The 20,054-nt window shown below is 39.2% G+C and overlaps 1 long non-coding RNA gene across 1 annotated transcript in view; it reads right to left on the reverse strand.

The window, feature by feature from the left end:
* LOC131279022 (uncharacterized) overlaps nucleotides 1–19,667 on the reverse strand; it is a 30,468-nt gene extending 10,801 nt beyond the window's left edge. The window contains exons 1-2 of the long non-coding RNA XR_009186363.1: nucleotides 19,580–19,667; nucleotides 18,364–18,479 (exon numbers count right to left, since the gene is read on the reverse strand). This is a non-coding gene — a long non-coding RNA (uncharacterized lncRNA). The remainder of the gene's footprint in view (nucleotides 1–18,363; nucleotides 18,480–19,579) is intronic.
* Between the last annotated feature and the right edge of the window lie 387 nt (nucleotides 19,668–20,054).

Below are 20,054 nucleotides of genomic sequence, written 5' to 3' on the forward strand. Positions count from 1 at the left end.
GGGACATAACTACTGGCCCCACAGAATAAAAAGTAACTTAAGAAATACTATGAACAACTGAACAACTGTATGACAACAAATTAGGCAACTTAGATGAAGTGGAAAAATTCCTGGAAACACACAAACAAACTACACTGACTCTAGAAGAAATAGATGACCTATACAGACCAAATTACAAGTAAAGAGATTGAATCAGTAATCAAAAACCACCCAACAAAGAAAACCCAGGACCAGATGGATTCACAGGGGAATTCTACCAATCATTCCAAGAAGAATTAATACAAATTCTGTTCAAACTATTCCAATAAATTGAAGAGGAGGGAACACTACCTAACTCATTCCATACAACAAGAAAAGAAAATTCAGAGCAATTTCTCACATGAATATAGATGAAAAATCTTCAACATACCCAAACACAGAATCCAACAGTACATGAAAATAATAATATACCATGATCAAGTGGGTTTTATCCCAGGTATGCAATGGTGATTCCACATAAGAAAACCAATTAATGTAATACACTATATTAACAAAACAAAAGGAAAAATCACATGATCCTCTCAATTGATGCAGAAAAGGCATTTAACAAAACCCAGCATTCTTTCTTGATTTAAAAAAAAAAAAACAGAAAAGTATGAATAAAAGGAACATTCTGGGAAACAGATGCAGCTCAACCAACTAGGCTCTCACCTACCATATAGAAGGTCCAGAGTTCGATGCCAGGGCCTCCTAGTGAGGGCAAGCTGACCCATGTGGCAAGCTGGCTCACATAGAGTGCCAGCCTATGCTGGAATGCCACCCCACACAGGAGTGCCACCCTGCATGGGAATGGCACCCCACAGAGGATTGCCAGCTGACACTGAGAGCTTACACAGCAAGATACACAATAAGAGACACAGAGAAAAGAAATAAGATGTAGCAGAACAGGGAGCTGAGGTGGCACAAGAGAGTAATCACCTCTCTCCCACTCCAGAAGGTCCCAGGATCAGTTCCTGGAGCTGCCTAATGAGAATACAAGCAGACACAGAAGAATACACAGCAAATGGACACAGAAAGCAGGGAATGTCGGGGAGTGGGGGGGGCAGGGAGAAATAAATATTTTTAAAAAAAGAGAGGAACCTTCTTCAACATGATAAAGGGAATACATGAAAAATCCACAGCTAACAAAACAATCAATGGTGAAAGACTGAAAGCTTTCCTGCTGAGATTGGGAACAGGATGTGCACTGTCACCACTGTCATTTAACATTTTACTGGAAGTTCTAGTCAGAGAAGTTAGGTAAGAAAAAAATAAAAAGCATACAAATTAGATAGGAAGAAGCACAACTTTCACTATTTCCACAGGACATGATCCTATATACAGAAAGTCCTAAAAAACTACAATAAAAGCTACTGGAGCTAATAAACAAATTGGTGGAGTACAAGATCAACATGCAAAAATCAGTATTGTTTCTATATGCTAGTACTGAGTAAGCAGAGGAGAAAATCAAGATTATATACATATATATATATAAAGTGCTCATAAATATAAGCTCAATGACTTTTCACAAAGTGACTGTACTTTGTGTAACCAGCACCCAGAACAAGAAGCAGAACATTACCAGAATGCTGGAGTGCCTTTTTATGAATGCCCTTTCAATCATTTCCCTTTTTCCCAGGATAACCACTATTTCGACTTCTTGAGCCACAGTTTAATTTTGCATATTGTGGAACTTTATATAAACGGGATCCTCTATTTTTACTCTTATGTATCTGGCTTCTTTTTTAAAAATATTACTGTGCTAAAATATATATTCACAATTGCCAAAAAATAAAAGCAACCCAAGTGCCCATCAACTAATGAATGGATAAATAAAATGAGTGATATACATATGATGGAATATTATAAAGCTGTAAAAAGGAATGAAGTACTGGAGTACCTAGAAGTGAAATAGATAGGCAGTCTACAAAATTACGACTTGATCTGTATAAGTGGAAGAGTTCTAGATCAAGTAAATAAAACCCTAAACTGAACTGCAGACACAGAGAATCACAGCCCCTTAATCAATTGCCAGACTTGAGACAGGATACGGACCAGAGCACCATGAATGAATGGAATGCCAGGTACCCCTGGGGAGGGACCCTGTTAAACTGCCAAAAATTTATCCTGTTATTCTTCCTCCCACCTTTCCCCCAAAGAGACTTACGGCCTTTAAATAGGATAACCATGCACTGGGGAAAAGGAAATGATCAGGTATTTGGGGGATTACTAGATACGGGCTTAAAAGTGACATTAATTCCAGAAAACCCAAAATGTCACTGTGGTACACAAGTCTGTAGGGGTTTATGGAGATCAGGTGATCAATGGGGTTTTAGCTCAGATATGTCTCACAGTGAATCCAGTGGGTCCTTGGACCCATTCTGTAGCTATTTTCTTAGTTCTAGAATATGTAATTGGAACAGATACACTCAGCTACTGGCAAAATCCCCACATTGGATCCCTGACTTGTGGAGTGAGGGTTATTATGATAGGAAAGGCCAAAAAGAAGCCACAGGAACTACCTCTACCTAGCAAAATAGTAGATTCCTGGAGAGATTGCAAAGATCAGTGCCACCACTAAGGATGTGAAGGACACAGGGGTGGTGATTCCCACCACATCTCCACTCAGCTCTCCTATCTGACCTGTGCAGAAAACAGATGGATCTTGGAGGATGACAGTGGATTATGCCAATTACAGCTGCTGTTCCAGATGTGGTACCATTGTTTGAGCAAATCAGCACATCTGCTGGTACCTGGAATGCAGCTATCTATCTAACAAATGCTTTTTTCTCAATTGCCATTAGTAAGGACCACCAGAACAGTTTGCTTTCCAGCTGGCAATGTCAGCAATAAATTGTCACTGTCCTATCTCAAGGGTGTGTCAACTTTCCAGTCCTAAGTCATAATATTGTCTGCAGGGACCTTGATCAACTCTCCCTCCCAGAAGATATCATACTGGCCCATTATATTGATGATATCATGTTGATAGGACCTAGTGAGCAAGAAGTAGCAATGACTTTAGACTCACTGGTAATGCATTTGTGTGAGAAAGGATAGGAGATAAATCCAACAAAAATACAGGGTCCTTCCACCGCAGTGAAATTTCTAGGTGTCTAGTGATTTGGGGCATGTCAAGATATCCCTTCCACAGTAAAGGATAAGCTCTTGCTTCTGGCCCCTCCTATGACCAAAAAAAAGAGGCACAATTCTTAAGTGGCCTCTTCAGATTTTGGAGATAACACATTCCTCATTTGGGTGTGCTACTTAGCCCATTTACCAATTGACCAGAAAAGCCGCTAGTTTTGAGTGGGGACTTGAATAAAAGGAGGCTCTGTGACAGGTCCAGGCTGTTGTACAAGCCGCACTACCACTTGGGCCATATGATCCAGCAGATCCAATGGGATGGAAGTGTCAGTGGCAAATAGAGATGCCATCTGGAGCCTTCGGCAGGCCCCTACATGAGAATCCCAATGCAGACCCTTAGGATTTCAGAGCAAAGCCCTACCATCCTATGTAGATATTTATTCTCTTTTTGAGAACAGCTTTTGGCCAGCTACTGGGCGTTAGTTGACACTGAACTAAGTTACAGGCCAATTACAGTTGCTGTTCCAGATGTGGTACCATTGTTTGAGCAAATCAGCACATCTGCTGGTACCTGGAATGCAGCTATCTATCTGACAAATGCTTGGTTACAGGCCACCAAGTAACCATGAGACCCGAGTTGCCTATCATGAGCTGGGTATTGTCTGACCCACCAAACCATAAAATTTGGCATGCATAGCAGCATTCCATCATAAAGTGGAAGTGGTATATATACGACTCATGGGTTGTTGCCAAAGGTTTAGGTGGATGGTCAGGGACTTGGAAGAACATGATTCAAAAATTGGTAATGAAGAATATGTGAACAGAACTTTCTGAGTGTGCCAAAAAAACTTGAAAATATTTGTGTCCCACCTAAATGCTCACATAAGGGAGACTTCAGCTGAGGAAGACTTTAATAATCAAGTGGATAAGATGACCCACTCTGTGGCTAGCATTCAGATTCTTTCCCCAGCCACTCTTGTCATTGCCCAATGGGCTCATGAACAAAGTAGCCATGGTGGTAGGGATGGAGATTATGCAAGGGATCAGCAATATAGACTTACCCACCCTCATCAGGACCAACTTGGCTACAGCCACTGCTGAATGCCCAATCTGCCAGCAGCAGAGACCCACAATCAGTCCCCAATATGGCACCATTCCCCAAGGTGATCAGCCTGCTACCTAGTGGCAGGTTGATTACACTGGATAACTTCCATCATGGAATGAGCAGCAATTTGTTCTAACTGGAATAGACATACACCATGGATATGGGTTTGCCTTCCCTGCAGGCAATGGTTCTTCTAAAACTACCATCTGTGGACTTATCAAATATTTTTTCCACTGCCACTGCATTCCACATAGCATTGCTTCTGATCAAGGAATTAACCTTACAGCAAGTGATGTGCAGGAATGGGCATACACTCATGGAATTCACTGGCCCTACCATGTTCATGACCATCCTGAAGAAGCTGGATTGTTAGAACGGTGTTCTGGCACCAACTAGGTGGCAATACTTCACACAGCTGGGGCAAGTTTCTCCAGGAGGCTGTGTATGCTCTAACTCACTCTAAGGTACTATTTCTCCCATAGCCAGGATTCACAGGTCCAGGAATCAAGGATGGAAATGGGAGTGACACCACTAGCTATTACCCTGAGTGATCCACTAGGAAAAAATTTTGCCTCCTTTTTTGCAACCTGAAACTCTGCTTGTCTGTGGGTCGTATTGCCAAAAGGAGGAGTGCTTCCATCAGGGAACACAATGATTCCACTGACCTGGAAGTTAAGACTGCCACCTGGCCACTTTGGGTTCCTCATGCCTCTTTACTAACAGGCAAAGAAGGAAATTACTATTTCCTGGGGTAATTGATCCTGCTATCAAGGGGAAATAGGAATACAGGAGATCCCCTAGGGTGGCTCCTAATACTACCATGACCTGTGATTAAATACAATGGAAAACTGCACCAACCCAATCCAGGCAGGACTAAAAAAGGCCCAGAATCTTCAGGAATGAAAGTTTGGGTCATCCCACCAGGTAAAGAACCACAGCCAGCTGAGGAGCTGGTTAATGGTAAAGAGAACATGGAATGGATAGTGGAAGAAAATAGTGATAAATATGAACTTCAATCACATGACCAGTTACAGAAATAAGAACTGTAATCATGAATCTTCCTTCCTTGTTTTGTTATGAGTATGTTTGTATATATACATAAAATTAATCTTTGTTTTCTTCCCTAGCCTTTCCCCTTATTATATGAAATAAGGTGTACAGCTTTATGTTGCACTATTTAAGGATGTGAAGTTTAACAGTGAATACTACCCAAGTACTTGCACCCTATTGTGGAGGGAATTAGCGTGTTTCTGATTGTATGTAGTACAGTTGAATAGTGTTAGGCAGAAATATACATATATATGTATGAATCTGTTGTTTTTATTTACAGACCAAGTATGATTTAAGGTGATAATAAAGCTGCCAGGTTGACAAGGGGTAGACTTTGATGGTTAGGCTATGGTGTCAACTCATCCAGGTAATGGTATCAGTTATTTGGTCAACCAAGTACTGGGATAATTGTAATACAATGACATTGACTTTAATTATCAGTGAGTTGATTGCATAGATGGCTGGTTACTTCTACAATCAACTGCAGAGACTGCTATCAGCAATGAGTGACATGTAATCCAATTAGCTGAAGGCCTTAAAAGGAGAAGGGATTCCAGCATTCACAGTGAGAATCCCAATCTTTACTGCAGGCAGCCAGTATCTCCTGAGGAATTCAAGGAGGACTCTTATCTGAGCCCTGGGTTTGCACCTGTCCTGCAGAATTTGGACTTGTGCATCCCCACGGTTGCATGAGACCATTTTATAAAATCTCATACTATTTACAGATATCTCCCATAGGTTCTATTTCCCTAGAGACCCCTAATACAGGGGAAAACATTAAATACAAAAGAGTTCTTATGGCTAAGAGACCTAAAAGTGAGCCAGGAGTTCATTTCAGACATGCTTATGCATGTCTCAGGCAGATCTCACTAACTGACACAGTAAACAAAGCCTCAAACAGGGGTGCTCCCAAGGGTTCTAGTAACATCCAGTCACTACAGGCAAGGCACATACTCACGAAATCAGCATTCCAGCAGCGGACCTTATTCTGTAAGATACAATATTCTGTTTCCCCAATATAAGGAATTAGACTCATTCATAATTTCCCTACTGGCAATTCTTCTATCCCTTTTATTTGAACCTATAAGTAGCATTATACCCCTTAAATATAAGTTTCAGAGACTTAAGGTTTCTATCCCTTTCATTTGAACCTAATAATTAGCATTATACCCATTAAATACAAGTTCCAGAGACCTAAGGCTTTAGTCTGTTTATATGCCAGCTGAACCCTGATACTCAGCAGAGTTACCCACTCTCCAGTCCATTAGATTTGCCCAGGACAACTATCAAAATGCTGAGGATGGACAACTCCCATCCCCCAAAACTGAAGAGTATATACAACTGCCAGCAAAACAGTTCTTTCCATCTGCCCCATAAGATCTAAGCCCTCTTCCAATATGAAGCCAAGTGGCAACATCATCCCAAAAGCCTCAAAATTGAGGAATGAACAATATAAAGGGGGAATACAACCCCCAATCAAAGTAGAATTATTATATTGTAGCAAAGAACTTACAACATTGATATAAAGATATGATTACCAGAGTTGCTGAGGGGAGGGGGAGGAAGAACAGGTGGAATATAGCACATTTTGGAGGCAGTGGAATTGTTCTGAATGATATTGCAATGGCAGATAAAGACCCTACACATTTTGCCAAAACCTATAAAACTGCACAGTGAAAAGTGTAAACTATCATGTAAGTTGAAGACCCTGGCTAGTAGCAAAGCTTCAGTATTGGTTCATCAGTTGTACAAATGTACCACACTAATGTAAGATATTACTAACAGGGGAAAATATGGGAGGGGAAGGGTGGGTTATATGGCAATTCCCTACACTTTCTATTCACTTCTATGTAATCTAAAACTTCTCTAAAAATAGTTTATTAATTTAAAAAAAGAAAAGAAACAAACTGAAAATCAACAACTCTTCCCAGATCCATCTGACAACTGAGGTCACAGGCAAACCATCATCATGGAAACTAAAAAGACTTGCCACTATAGATATTCACAGGATTAGAGCAAGTATTGGATAGGACTTCTTGCAGAGTGAAAGGCTAATTGCTGGAGGCTGAGTGTGGACTAGATTGGGAGATAAAAACTCCTGGAGACCCAGCCTTGGGGGAGGGGCCCACACTTTCAGGAGTTTTACCCCTAGGAGCCAACCAGGTTCTCACTGTGAAGATTAGAGATAAGTCCTGTGACAGTGTGAATTTTGTGAATCTCAAAAAGCAAAAATACAAATGTTTATCCTATGTACGTCCCTCCTTTCGATATTGGAAGCAGATAATTTGTAAGTTTCACAGGTCTACAGCCAGAGGGGAATGTTGCCCCAGGACAAACTGCAAGCCTATAACCGATTTCTATGAGATTTTTTTAAAGCATTACTACTGAAATAATATAAGGCTTTTGAAATATTGTGATGTAATGAACGTATTTTGCATATGGAAAGACATATCTTTTTGGGATTCAGAGGGTAGAATGTGGCAGGTTGAGATTATTTTATGAATCCCAAAAAGAGAATGATCATTAGTTTGTAAACTAATCTACTCCTCTGGATATGATTCTCTACTCTCTGATTGCAATAAATTTAGTTGAGGGACCTTTGATCAGATTACTTGATAAGGTGGATTTAGGGCTTTTCATTAGACTACCTCAGTGAGCTGTGACTCAGTTTGATTCTTCACTTTCTTCCTGGGGCTGATATAAACAGATACACAGAGAGAGAGAGGGACACAGACAGGCACAGGAAAAGGAAGTCACCATGTTTGATCCTGTCATGTAAGAGAGAGGGCTAGAGGATCGCTTAAGCATGAAGCCTCAAGAGGCTGAGCCCACAGAGCAGCTCAAGAGATGGTGAACCCAGAGGGGAAGGCTGGAATCTTATCAGAGATTGGCAGCCATCTTGCTTCAACATGTGGCAGCTGATTTTGGTGAAAAAGCATCTCTGGTGGTGCCTCGGTTTTGACTTTTCACAGCCCTGGAACTGGAATGATTTAAGGCTTTTGAAATATTTTATTTTGCACATGGAAAAGACATGGCTTTTTGGGATTCAGGTGGTAGAATTGGAAGGTTTAGCCCTTTGGCAAACTAAAACAGAAACTGGTACCAGGAGAGTGAGTCACGCTGTTTGCAATTCCCAAAAATGCTGGAACAGTTTTATTTTATAAAACCATCTCTTGGAGTTCAGCTGTCAGGAACTGTGAGACAGTTGATAGAAAAGGTCTAGACTGTTTTGAAGAGACTGTTGGTAGAAATACAGATGGTAAATATAGTGCTGATAAGGCCTTAGAAGGAAATGATGAAACTATTATTTGAACCTGGAGGAAAGGTGATCTTTGTTTTAATGTTGCAGGGAACTTGGCAAAATTGACTCCTGAAGTTAGATGGAAGGCAGAATTTGAAAATGACAATCTTGGACATTTAGCTGAGGAGGTTTCAAAGTAAATGTGGAAAATGCACCCTGGCTTTTCTTGCAGCTTACAGAAAAATGTAAGAGGAAAGAGATAAACTGAGAACTAAATTGCTGGGCACAAAGAAACCAAAGACTGATTTGGGAAATTCTAAGCTTCTGGAAAACAAGCCCCCAGATGATAGTGCCCCATGTGAGGATTTAACTAAACGTGGAGCTTGTAAGTTAAGATTGGAAACGCAGTTATCCAGGAAGGACCTGTGGTGGAAAGTCCTACTGTCTGATGTCTGGACCCCTGTGAGGTTCATCTAAACCAACAAGCTTTCTGTGAGAACTGTATGAACAAAACCACTGTCAGCCTGGACTAAAAGTCAGGGGAGGGAGAGACTGAGGGAGAAACAGCATCAAAAGGAAAACCATGGAAGCTGAAGCCTGGAATTAAGATATTCCCTTGGGCCAAGAGAGAGACCCCACCCATGTGTACAGAGAAGGTGAGTTTGTCCCAGCCTTTGAAGAGGACGGATGTTCCAGCACATTGTTAAGGGAGAGTTTGGTCTCCCCAGGCTACAGAGGGTGGAGCATATTTCCCAATGTTTGGGGAGAGTGAGGTCAACACTCCATTTCTCTGAGGGGGTTGGGCCTATATGCCAAAGATTAGAGAGAATATTGCTGCCATTTCACTGTACTAAGAGGAATGAGCCTGTCCCCCAGAGATTGGGGAAAGTGTGACCATCACTCCAATATCCTTGGTGGGTAACATCGGTAGCTCGGTTTCCACCCAGATGCTTGAGGAACATGGAGCTGAAAGTATGGCCTTTGGGCAAACCCACGAAAAGGATGGGCTCCCATGAGGCCCCAAGGAGAAGAAACCATTATCTTAAGGATGACTCTCAGACTTCGAAATCTAGTGCAGTATGCCCTGCAAGTTTTCAGAACTATTGGGACCTGTGACACCCTTTTCCCTTCCAAGTTCTCCTTATGGTAAAGCAAATGTTTATCCTATATATGCCCCTCTTTTGTATATTGGAAGCAGATAATTTCTTTGTAAGTTTCATTGGTCTACCGCCAGAGGGGAATATTTCCCCAAGACAAACTGCATACCTATAACTGATTTCTATGAAATTTTATACTTAGCATTGCACTGAAATGATTTAAGGCTTTTGAAATATTGTGATGTAGTGAATGTATTTTGCATATGGAAAGAATATATATTTTGGGATCCATAGGGTGGAGTATAACAGTTTGAATTGTGTGAATCCAAAAAAAACAAAAGATTGTTTTAAACTAATCCATTCCTGTGGATGTGAGATCCATTTGACTGGAGTACATCATCGGGGTGTGATTCTTGTTGCGTCTAACCCTTTGGCTGGGTCTGATATAAAAGGAGACACAGAGAGACAGACACAGGAAAAGAGAGCTGCCATGTTTGACTCTGCCATGAGAGAGAACTGCAGGAAAACAGAAGCCCCTGAGAGGCTCAAAGAGCTGAGGTCCAAAAAGAAACAGACAAGCCTTATGCTTGATTGCTCACAGCTGAGCTCTAAGAGATGGTGGATTCTGGAGGGGAAGGCAGAGACTTCTGTAGAGATGGGCAGCCATCTTGCTTCACCATGTGGCAACAATGCCAGTATCACCAGCAACTGACTTTGGTGAGAAAGCATCTCTGCTGATGTCTTGATTTGGCATTTCATGGCCTTGGAACTGTAAATTTCTACTCCCAATAAATCCCCATCATAAAAGCCAAGAGATTTCTGGTACTTTGCATAGACAGCCTTTTGGCAAACTATAACAAACCCCCTCTGTTTCCAGTAGGAGGAAGAAGGGAAGACAAAAAGAGAAACAAATACAGAAGATCATACAGCAAATGGACACAGACAGCTAAAACAGCAGGGCAGGGGATAGAAAAAAAATCTTCAAAAAAAAAAGCCCAGAGAGCTCTCCTCTCTTTTACAAAGGGCTGCCCTCGAAAGAAGCTAGTTTACCAGAACCAACCTACTTGAGTTTTATCAGAACCTAACCAACCCAGTGAACGAAGAACACTGAATTCCATGTCTAGCTTTTGACATGGGGAAGAGGAAATACCCAATTCCAGTCCCCACTATCCAATAAGGGGTGATTTTTAAAAAAGATGCAAAGCACCTGGGATGGTCACCATGTAGGAGCAGCAGCTCATTAAAAGAATGAGACCTAGTCACAGCACTGTAGAGCTATCCCTTCCTTCACCTCTGACAACCACATCAGTAGGGTTCCTGGAAAATAGGGGATTAGTGTTGAAATGGCAAAACTCAGACTGTATTTTAGAAGTAGTATACCAGGAAACCCACAGACAACAGGGAAGATAAAAACAAGACCACCACAGGAAATTTTAGCCTCCATTAACAGCTACAGCAAAAAATAAATACAGCTTAACTCTGGCCAGATAAACATAAAACCTCACACTAAGCACACCTATTTAACTCGGTTCCTCTTACCTGATACATCATGCCTGGCTCTTAATAAAAAACTACAAGGCATGCATAAAGCCAAAAAAAACAAACAGACAAACAAACAATACACACACACAATTTGAAGAGACAGGGTAAATATCAGACTGATATATGAGAGCAGTTTGGGAATTATTAGGGCAAGATTTAAAATAACTATGATTAGTATGTTAAGGGCTCTAATGGGAAAAGTGGACAGCAGGCAAAAAGTGGCAGGTAACATAAGCAAAGAGATGGAAACTCTACAAAAGAATAAAAGAGAAACACTAGAAATCAAAACCACTGTGACATAAATGAAGAATGCCTTTGATAGGCCCATCAGAATAGACACAGCTGAGGGAAAAAAAACAGTAAGCTTGAAGATACATAACTAGAAACTTCCAAACTGAAAAGCAGAGAGATAAAAACTGAAAAAGTAGAACAGAATATCTAACACCTGTGGGACTACTACAAATGGTGTAACATGCACGTATGCAGGTATTGACCAGAAGGAAAAAAAGAAACAAAACAATTATTTGAATTAATAATGGCTGAGAGTTTTCCAAAATTAATGACAGAGCACAGGTCTGAGAAGTTCAGAAAATACCAACCATGATAAATGTAAAATAACCCACCCCTAGGCATATCTATTCAAATGTAAGTAAGTCAGAGAAAAAAAGAAAACCTTGAAAGAAGCCATAGAAAAAGAAGCACCTTCCTATAGAGGTACAAGGGTAAGAATTACATCAGATTCTCTCCAGATACAATACAAGCAGGAAGAGACTGGAGTGAAATACTAAAAGCATTGAAAGTAAAACAAACAAACAAACAAAACACACATACACAACCTAGAATTATAGAACTCAGCAAACTATCCTTCAAAAGTGAAGGAGAAGTAAACTTTCTAGACAAACAAAAATTAAGGAAATTTGTTACCAACAGACCTGTCCTGCAGGAAATGTTAAAAGAAGCACTTCAGAGAGAAAGAAAATGATAAAGGTCAGAAACTCTGATCTACAAAAGAAAGGAAGAGTGTTAAGAAAAAATAAATGAAGGTAAAATATTTTGTTTCTCTTATGCTTAACTGATCTAACAAATAAAAGTTTGTTCAAAATTATAATACCAACAATGATTACAGTTTATGGATAAATTAAATATATGATGGTTGCTATAAGGAATGGAAGGGGAGAATTGGGATTATTCTGTTATATAAGGTACCTGCACTACCCATGAAGCAGTACTCAGATTACTTGTAAATGTATATTGTAACCTCTAGGGAAACCATTAAATTTTTAAAAAAATATGTATAATTGAAATTCTAAGATGGAGAGACAATGGAATTGTATAAAATGCTTGATTAAAATTAGAAAAGGAAAAAAAGACTGGAAGACACAGAGCACAATGTCAATGAATAAAAAGTAGTTAAAATATGGTAGATATTAATCGAATGATATAAATAATCACTTTAAATGTGAATGACTTAAATACACCAGTTAATAGAGACTAGTAGAGTGGATTAAAACATAAGACCCAACTATATTTTGTTAATAAACTCACCTTAAATACATAGTCAAAGATAGATAAAAGTAAAGAGATAGAGAAGGATATACCATGCTAACACTAATCAACAGAAAGCTGGAGTAGCTGTATTGATTTCAAACAAAACGTATTTCAGAGCAAGAAAAATTATCAAGGATATATAGGGAAATAACATAACGAAAAAGGAGTCAATGTTCCAAAAAATAACAATTCTTAACATGTATGTCCCTAACAACAGGGCACGAAAATATGTGATACAAAAACTGATAGAACTGCTAGGAGACATAGACAACTCCACTCATATTTGGAGACATCAATATCCCTCTGTGAGTAACTGTCAGATTCATCAGGCAGAAAATCAGTAAAGGTATATTAGAACTGAGGAGCACCATCCATCAACTGGATCTCATTGACATCTATAGAAACATCAAACAGCAATAGAATATACATTTTCCTCAAGCCCACATAACATTCACCAAGACAGACCACATACTGTGCTATAAGATACCCCTCAACAAATGTAAAAGAACAGAACTTTCAATCCATAACAGAATTAAACTAGAAATCAATAACAGAAAGATAGATGGAAATTCCAAAATATTTGGAGCTTAAACAAAACATAAATAACACATGGGTCAGAGAAGAAGTTTCAAAAGAAATTTTAAAAATATCTTGAACTACAGAAAAATGAAAAGACAGCTTATCAAAATTCGTTGGATGCATCTCAAGTTGTTTATATAAGCTTCCACCTTAGGAAACTCAAAAAAAAAAAAAAAAGATAGAGATCAAATTAAACCAAAAAAGCAGAAAAAAATAATAAGGATTAGAGCAGACATCAGTGAAACTGAAAATAAGAAAATAAAGAACTTCAACAAAATCAAAAACTGGTTCTTTGAAATTATGAACAAAATTGATAAACCTCTAGCTAAGACAGTCAAGAAAAAAAAAAAAAGAGAATACACCAATTGCCCACTGAATATATTTTAAGTACAGTTTACCTCGATCATATTATTCTAGAGCTAAACTTTTAACATTAAACACAAATTTTAATTTTATTCCTTTATTTAAACTTGTTTAATTAGTTTCCTTTCTAGATCTGCTGAGATAACCTTACTATAGCACTTAGTTCATGCAACTATAATAGGATTCCCATTTGTATTATAATTACCTATATATAAATGTCTACAATATTTTATAATCTCCTTGGAAAAATGTTTACCTGCTTCTCTTTTTCCAACCCAGAATGTAGTGCCTAGTCCAGAATGGTAACTAGAAAAAAGGAATTTTGTATTGTCACTGTGTGGTTCATTTTATTATGTTTCTCTAGTAAAATGAGTACTATTCCCAGGTCTTGACAAACCTGGTGTAGCAGTTTGATAATATTTATGATTTCCAAAAATATATATTGGATTATGTTGTGAACTGGTCTGTTCCTCTGGGCATATTAGATTGGATTGCAGTCAGAGGTTTCACTTTTACTTGATTAATAATGATTAAGGCTTTGACTGGGCCACATCAGTAGTATGTGAGTAGTAGTCACAGAGAAAATGACATGGCAGAGAAGAAAATTGGAGTTTTGATCCTGGAGTTCAGGAAGTAAGCACACAAAGAAGCAGATACATGAGGAAAGAGTGAAGGCTCCATTAGACATTGCAGAGGCCCCAGGAAGAGAGTCAAGCTGTTCCCCTGACAGTTTACAGCTGGCCTTGTGGAGAGAGCAGAGCAGCTGAGCCGGGAAAGAAACAAACCTTGGAAAAGAGCCAAGACTTGTCCCAGTCTGTGGCTGAGACTGGAAGAAGCTAGACCATGGAGCCTTGGGAGGAGGAGTAAGACAGAACCCTCACAGGCATCACCCACCATCCTGCTCCAACATGTGGCAACAGACTCTGGGTGAGAAAGTACCTCTTACAGTACCTTTAGGTGGACTTTTTAGGGCCTTGTGATGGAAAGCTTCTATCCCAAATAAATACCCTTTATAAAAATCAAGCGATTTCTGGTATTTTGCATCAGTAGCCCTTTAGCTGACCAATATACCTGGGAAACAAAGAACTTCCACTATGGTTGGGAACCCTTTCATCATGGATTCTAGATTAGTAGAGTATAATGGGCAAGGTACTTTCCCAAATTCATTGATAATCTAGGCTGGGAAAGTTCCTCCAGGTCTTATAATTCACAGATGGTACTGCCTCAGGATAAGAACAGGATGTTCCTTTTCCCAGTGTTAAGATCCCACCCCAAAGAAAATCTATTTGAGATAGTGTCCCTATGTACTCCTCTGTTGTCCAATCTCTCCTCTTGACTCAGGTGCTGGAGCAGGTCTTGGTGGAGGCAGTGTGTGGAGCACATCCTGAAAGTACTGGCTGCAATGTCCAAAGGAGCTGGATATGGTCGAAAGGGATGCCAATTGACAGTGAAAGACAGGGATAATATGAATGAAGCCATGGTAGGCAGAAAGGTGGCAACCTTCATTACTTTAGCAATTTGGGAAGAACCCAAAATGTAGTCTTTGAGTTTCCTGAATGGGCAGGTCAAAGAGATTTCATGGGAGGTGAGTGATTCTAGATTGCCTAATTCGATACTGTCTACTGGAGAGCCATGCTGTGTCAGTTGAGGCTTAGTAAATGGTCTTTGGTGGGGTATCCTAAAATCCTTACTGGTGGATTGAGACTCCTTGACCAATGGCCAGAATCAGGATGGCACTAGATCAAATATAGAACTAGAAGTGAAAAACATTATTACTATGAAAGATGTGTATGCCAATTTAACTACTTGCACATTTAAAATAGTAGCTCTGTAGCCTACTATTTTATCCATACAAGGCACAGTACCCAAAGTACTTCCCAGTGACTCCTTAAATGCCCCTTCTGGATTACTGATAGGTGGACATGATCTTGGAGAGTCTTCTAAGTGCAAGACATAATAAATGTGGCCCTCTCTCAACACATGAGTGGGAAGCACACAAAGAAACATCTCTTCCGAAAAAATGGGGTTGACTGGGGGAGACAAAGGTGAGCCAGCACAAAGAGCCATATGGTCTGTTTTGGCAAGGTCATTGCATAGAATGAGAACTGTATTCTGGGCATCTTAGGAAGGGTGAGGCTCTCCGAGGTTACTCAGAAATTGAGGATAAGTAACATAAACCCTGATCACTGGCTCAGGTCCTATAAGGTCCTATGTAATTCAGAATATTGGACCTGATAGAGCAATTTCAGGTTATCGTGGCTAAGTTTTAAAGAAGTCTGAAAGATGGAAAAAACTGATGACCTTCACACAGGCTTTTACCAATGGAACATCTCAGTGATCTTGCTGTACTGGTAAGTATTAACACAGCTCCTATGTATCCTACCCTTTTTATTATCAAAAAGGGATGGTTTTAGATTACAGAAAACAATGATAGGCTCAAGCACCCCTGTCTGGCCTCCTAAGGGGAGTGTGGCTTAAGGGACACAAAGTACTTAAGCAAGTAATTCCCTGGGGTTTGGTGGTTTTAATAACTAGGAAGAAGAGTGCCTGCCCCACCAGGAAGAGGTGAACGTCTTCATGATCCAGGGCTGCTCTCCACAATGCCGGTTAGAAGCTGGGTTAGCCCACCTTGACTTAAAGAAACTCAGCCAGTTCTTAAAAATAATAACATTCTTTCCTAAGGGCTCACACTCCATCTGTTTAGTATTAGGAACCATGCCATAAACCAAGATTTTTAATTAGTAGTTTCTTAAAGGACAACGTACTGTAGAAACTTCTGTTTAGTAGTACTTTGGTTCTCTGGTTGCTTACACCACCAAGAGTGGCTCTGAGGAAATGTTCAACCCAACAAATGTTTATGAACCTTCTACAGCATACCAAGTACTGAGCCTGCCTAAATGAACACGAAAAAAGACCTGGCCTATTTTCTCAGGGAGCTAACACTCCACTAGAGAAATATAAAAATAAATGGAATTAGACAACAAATAAGCACTTGAATAGGCATATAAATAAAGCTTCACAGGAGCCCCGAAAAGGGAATACACATTCCAGCGGGGATTCCATGACTACTGTAAATGCTTTTAATTAGTGATTTCAGTACTGTGTCTATGGCTAAAGACTAATTCACTTAAAGTAACCAGGGGCTCTCCATCTATAGCTGTCTAACCTTTCAATTTTGCAAAGCATTCCTTTTCCCCGAAGAGGCCATTCACTAGGTGGAAATGAAGAGCAGAACTATAAATTAACGTAACATGATGCAGTACTTTTTGAATACAGATAAAATATATTTAGAACCTCAAAATTTCTGCCCATAAAATATAACAAATGTTGCTACTTTCATTGTAATTTCTTTTAAGACAATCCACCTAGCTTGGCCACTTAATATTAATTTACAAAGGAAATGTATTAAATGAGTGCCTCAACTATCTTTTTATGTGCTTGCCTTTTCCTTTTTATTGGAAGCTAAAATAAAGGCACAGAGTGTCTGTGTAAAATAGGGAAGACTCTGAGTGGAAATCATACTTAAAATGACTTTAGTAAAATTTATCATTTCATCAGTTTCTTGAATAGGTCAGAAGAGACCAACTATTAACTGACAGAATTGTTTATGCACAATTACTACAAAAAAGAAAGAGTATCAAGCAAATAAAAAAGAAAATTAAGCTACAACAAAAGGAGATAAATAATCCTGGGTGGTAATCAAAGAAATATAAATCAAAGAAGCTCAAGGCATCATTTCACAAATAAATTATCAGGTCTCTTCTTGCTATGATAACACCAAAAGCTCGTGTGGGTGCAGTGTAAATAGAGTAACGCTGGTAAATTGTTTGACCACTTCTGGAAAATAACATAGCAACAGAGAGCAAAAGCAATGTGAAATTTGCACCCGTAGTTGAAGAGTACCACTCTTGAGAATTTATCCTAAAGAAACAATTCAATGAAAGAATAAAAGTCACAAATATTAACATGGTATGAATAGTAATGTCTATAATAGGGAAGAAAAAACTGGAAACAATGCATCTGCTATGGAGTAATTAATATTACAATGAGAAAGAAAGCTGTTTCCGATCTCTCTGCGAGTAAGCAGACATACCCAGAAGCAGCCTGGCAAAGGACTGTCCTGCAGACGGCTGTGGCTTTAAACCTCTAGAGAAGGAGAGCAGCACTGATGACAGTAAGGGTGGGCAGGAGAGGGAACAGGGACAGGGCTAACGCAGAAGGAACAAGGAAACATAGAAGGACATGGAAAACGAGGGCAAGCTACTCAGGTTTGAGGCAAGGTAATGATAATACAGGTCAGTTGGAAGACAGCTGGCATCTAATTTAAAGAAATCACATTAGTATTACGTACCAAAAGTCTTAGAAAAATATATCCCCTAAAGCCATATCTAAGAAAAACATGGAAATACTAAGAGACTTGTGGCAAATTACAGGGTATTTTCATTGCCTTCTTGGTGCTTTTGTGCTTATTTGTACCTTCCAAATCCTCTATAATGCACATGTATTACTTTTATAATCAGAGAACCCATGCTCTTTGGGAAAATAAAGACCAAAAAACACAATAATCACTGTTACTCTTCAGTGTGATGGCTTGTTAGAAACACCTAACTTGGGGACCCAGGGACCCCAAACTGTGCTGTTAACAAGATGGCACATCTCAGTCTGAAAAGCTCTGCTCTTCTCCCCACCCCCCACTCCCCACACCCTCCCCAAGTGAACAGTGTGTGGGAACCTACCAGACTCTGCTGGGACCCTGGATAAAGACATGTCGCCATAGCCGGCATGAGGTGGCGCAAAGCCTTCTGCAGATATGGAGCTTGGTGTCCTGAGGCAGGCAGGCCCAGTCAGCACCCTGGGGGCCAGAACACAATAGTCCTTCACTTGGGCAAACACAAAGCCAAGGATTTTCTATAAGACAACTGGTGTTTCCACAGCTCTGACACATTACTCATTTATTCAGTCAGTGTCATTCAGTGGATACTTAATTCCTTAAATAGCACATCTACACTGAATTAGATGCTGGGGATTCAATATGGAAATAATAAATAAGAATTAACTATAGAGCCTGTCCTCAAGAAATGTGGTCACCTTGATTCAATCAATAAATATTATCATGTAAAAAAGCATTTTTTCCTCTAATATTTGCCATAATTGGACTGCAAGGTCATGTTACATTGCTGTCATTTGTTAAAGCTTGGCGTATTTTTTGTCTGGCTACCTACAAATGAAATGGGATTACTGTAACCTGAAACCAAAAATTACTGTTTTAAACAGATTCATTTTTAAAAACTCTGAGATTTACAATATTAAGAAAAATATTTAAAATTTTTCCTTAAGGCAAAAATGTAGGTGGCACCTCCTTTTAATGCCACATAAGGATAATGTTTAACTGGCCCTCCCAAGGATTATTTAATAACGTAGGGAAATTGTACTTTGGTCCACTCATTGCTTACTGTTGACTAAGAGTCCTACACTTAGTGAAATGACATATTATTTGTAAACTTTTTTTTTTTAATTCTACTTTGACAAGGAGAAAAGGCATCTCTTTTTCAAAAAGAAGAACTATGGTGACTGGCAATGAAGAGCTTTCCCTGTACACATACCTGAGAATTGAAGTACCTCCTTGTTAATGAAGAACCACTAAGGACCAGAGGATCTGCCATCCAACTACTTGGTATATTTTTAACTAAAGACAACTAAAGTCAATTTTCTCTAAAAATTTTGTCTGAAAATTAATTTTAAGACAGTCCTTGATAATTAGTGAAACCCTTAACACAAGTACCAGGGTTTAAATAAATGGCCCACATGAAATAAACATGTGAATGGCCCTGTACCCAAACAACTTATCTTCTTTGTACACACACACACACACACACACACACACACACACACACATAGATAAGGTCTCTCTAGCAAACAAATAAATAGACTGAAACTCATATTAATTCATACCAAGAGTCACCAATTTCAAATCTTCCACCAAAGTCAGCAGTGCTTCCAGGACAAACAGTTTTGATTAGAAACACATGCCCATTTCTGGGACTTGTTAGGTAATGAATCAGAGATAATCCTATAGAAAAACAAAAGTCCATCAACTGGATGAATTTCTCTTCTCTTACATGTTATCTAGTATATCATAGTACAACTAGATAAAAGAATACCAACGTTAAGATGATTAATATTTAATTCAATTTTAAATTGCAACTACTGCAGTAAATTAGACATAGCATAATGCCTAAGTAACAGTTTATACAAGTCACCATCAACAAATGTACACTGAGTGCCGAGTCAGTCCATAAAGTTTAAAAAATAAATTATATAAATCCCTGTTCCCTCTCCTGCCCACCCTTACTATCATTATTTCATTTATTATAAAGCAAAAGAAAACTTTTCAGGAAATACAGTGCCCACCTCCTCCCAAGTTTGG

Source organism: Dasypus novemcinctus, chromosome 6, assembly GCF_030445035.2.
Source record: "Dasypus novemcinctus isolate mDasNov1 chromosome 6, mDasNov1.1.hap2, whole genome shotgun sequence".
Lineage (NCBI taxonomy): Eukaryota > Metazoa > Chordata > Mammalia > Cingulata > Dasypodidae > Dasypus > Dasypus novemcinctus.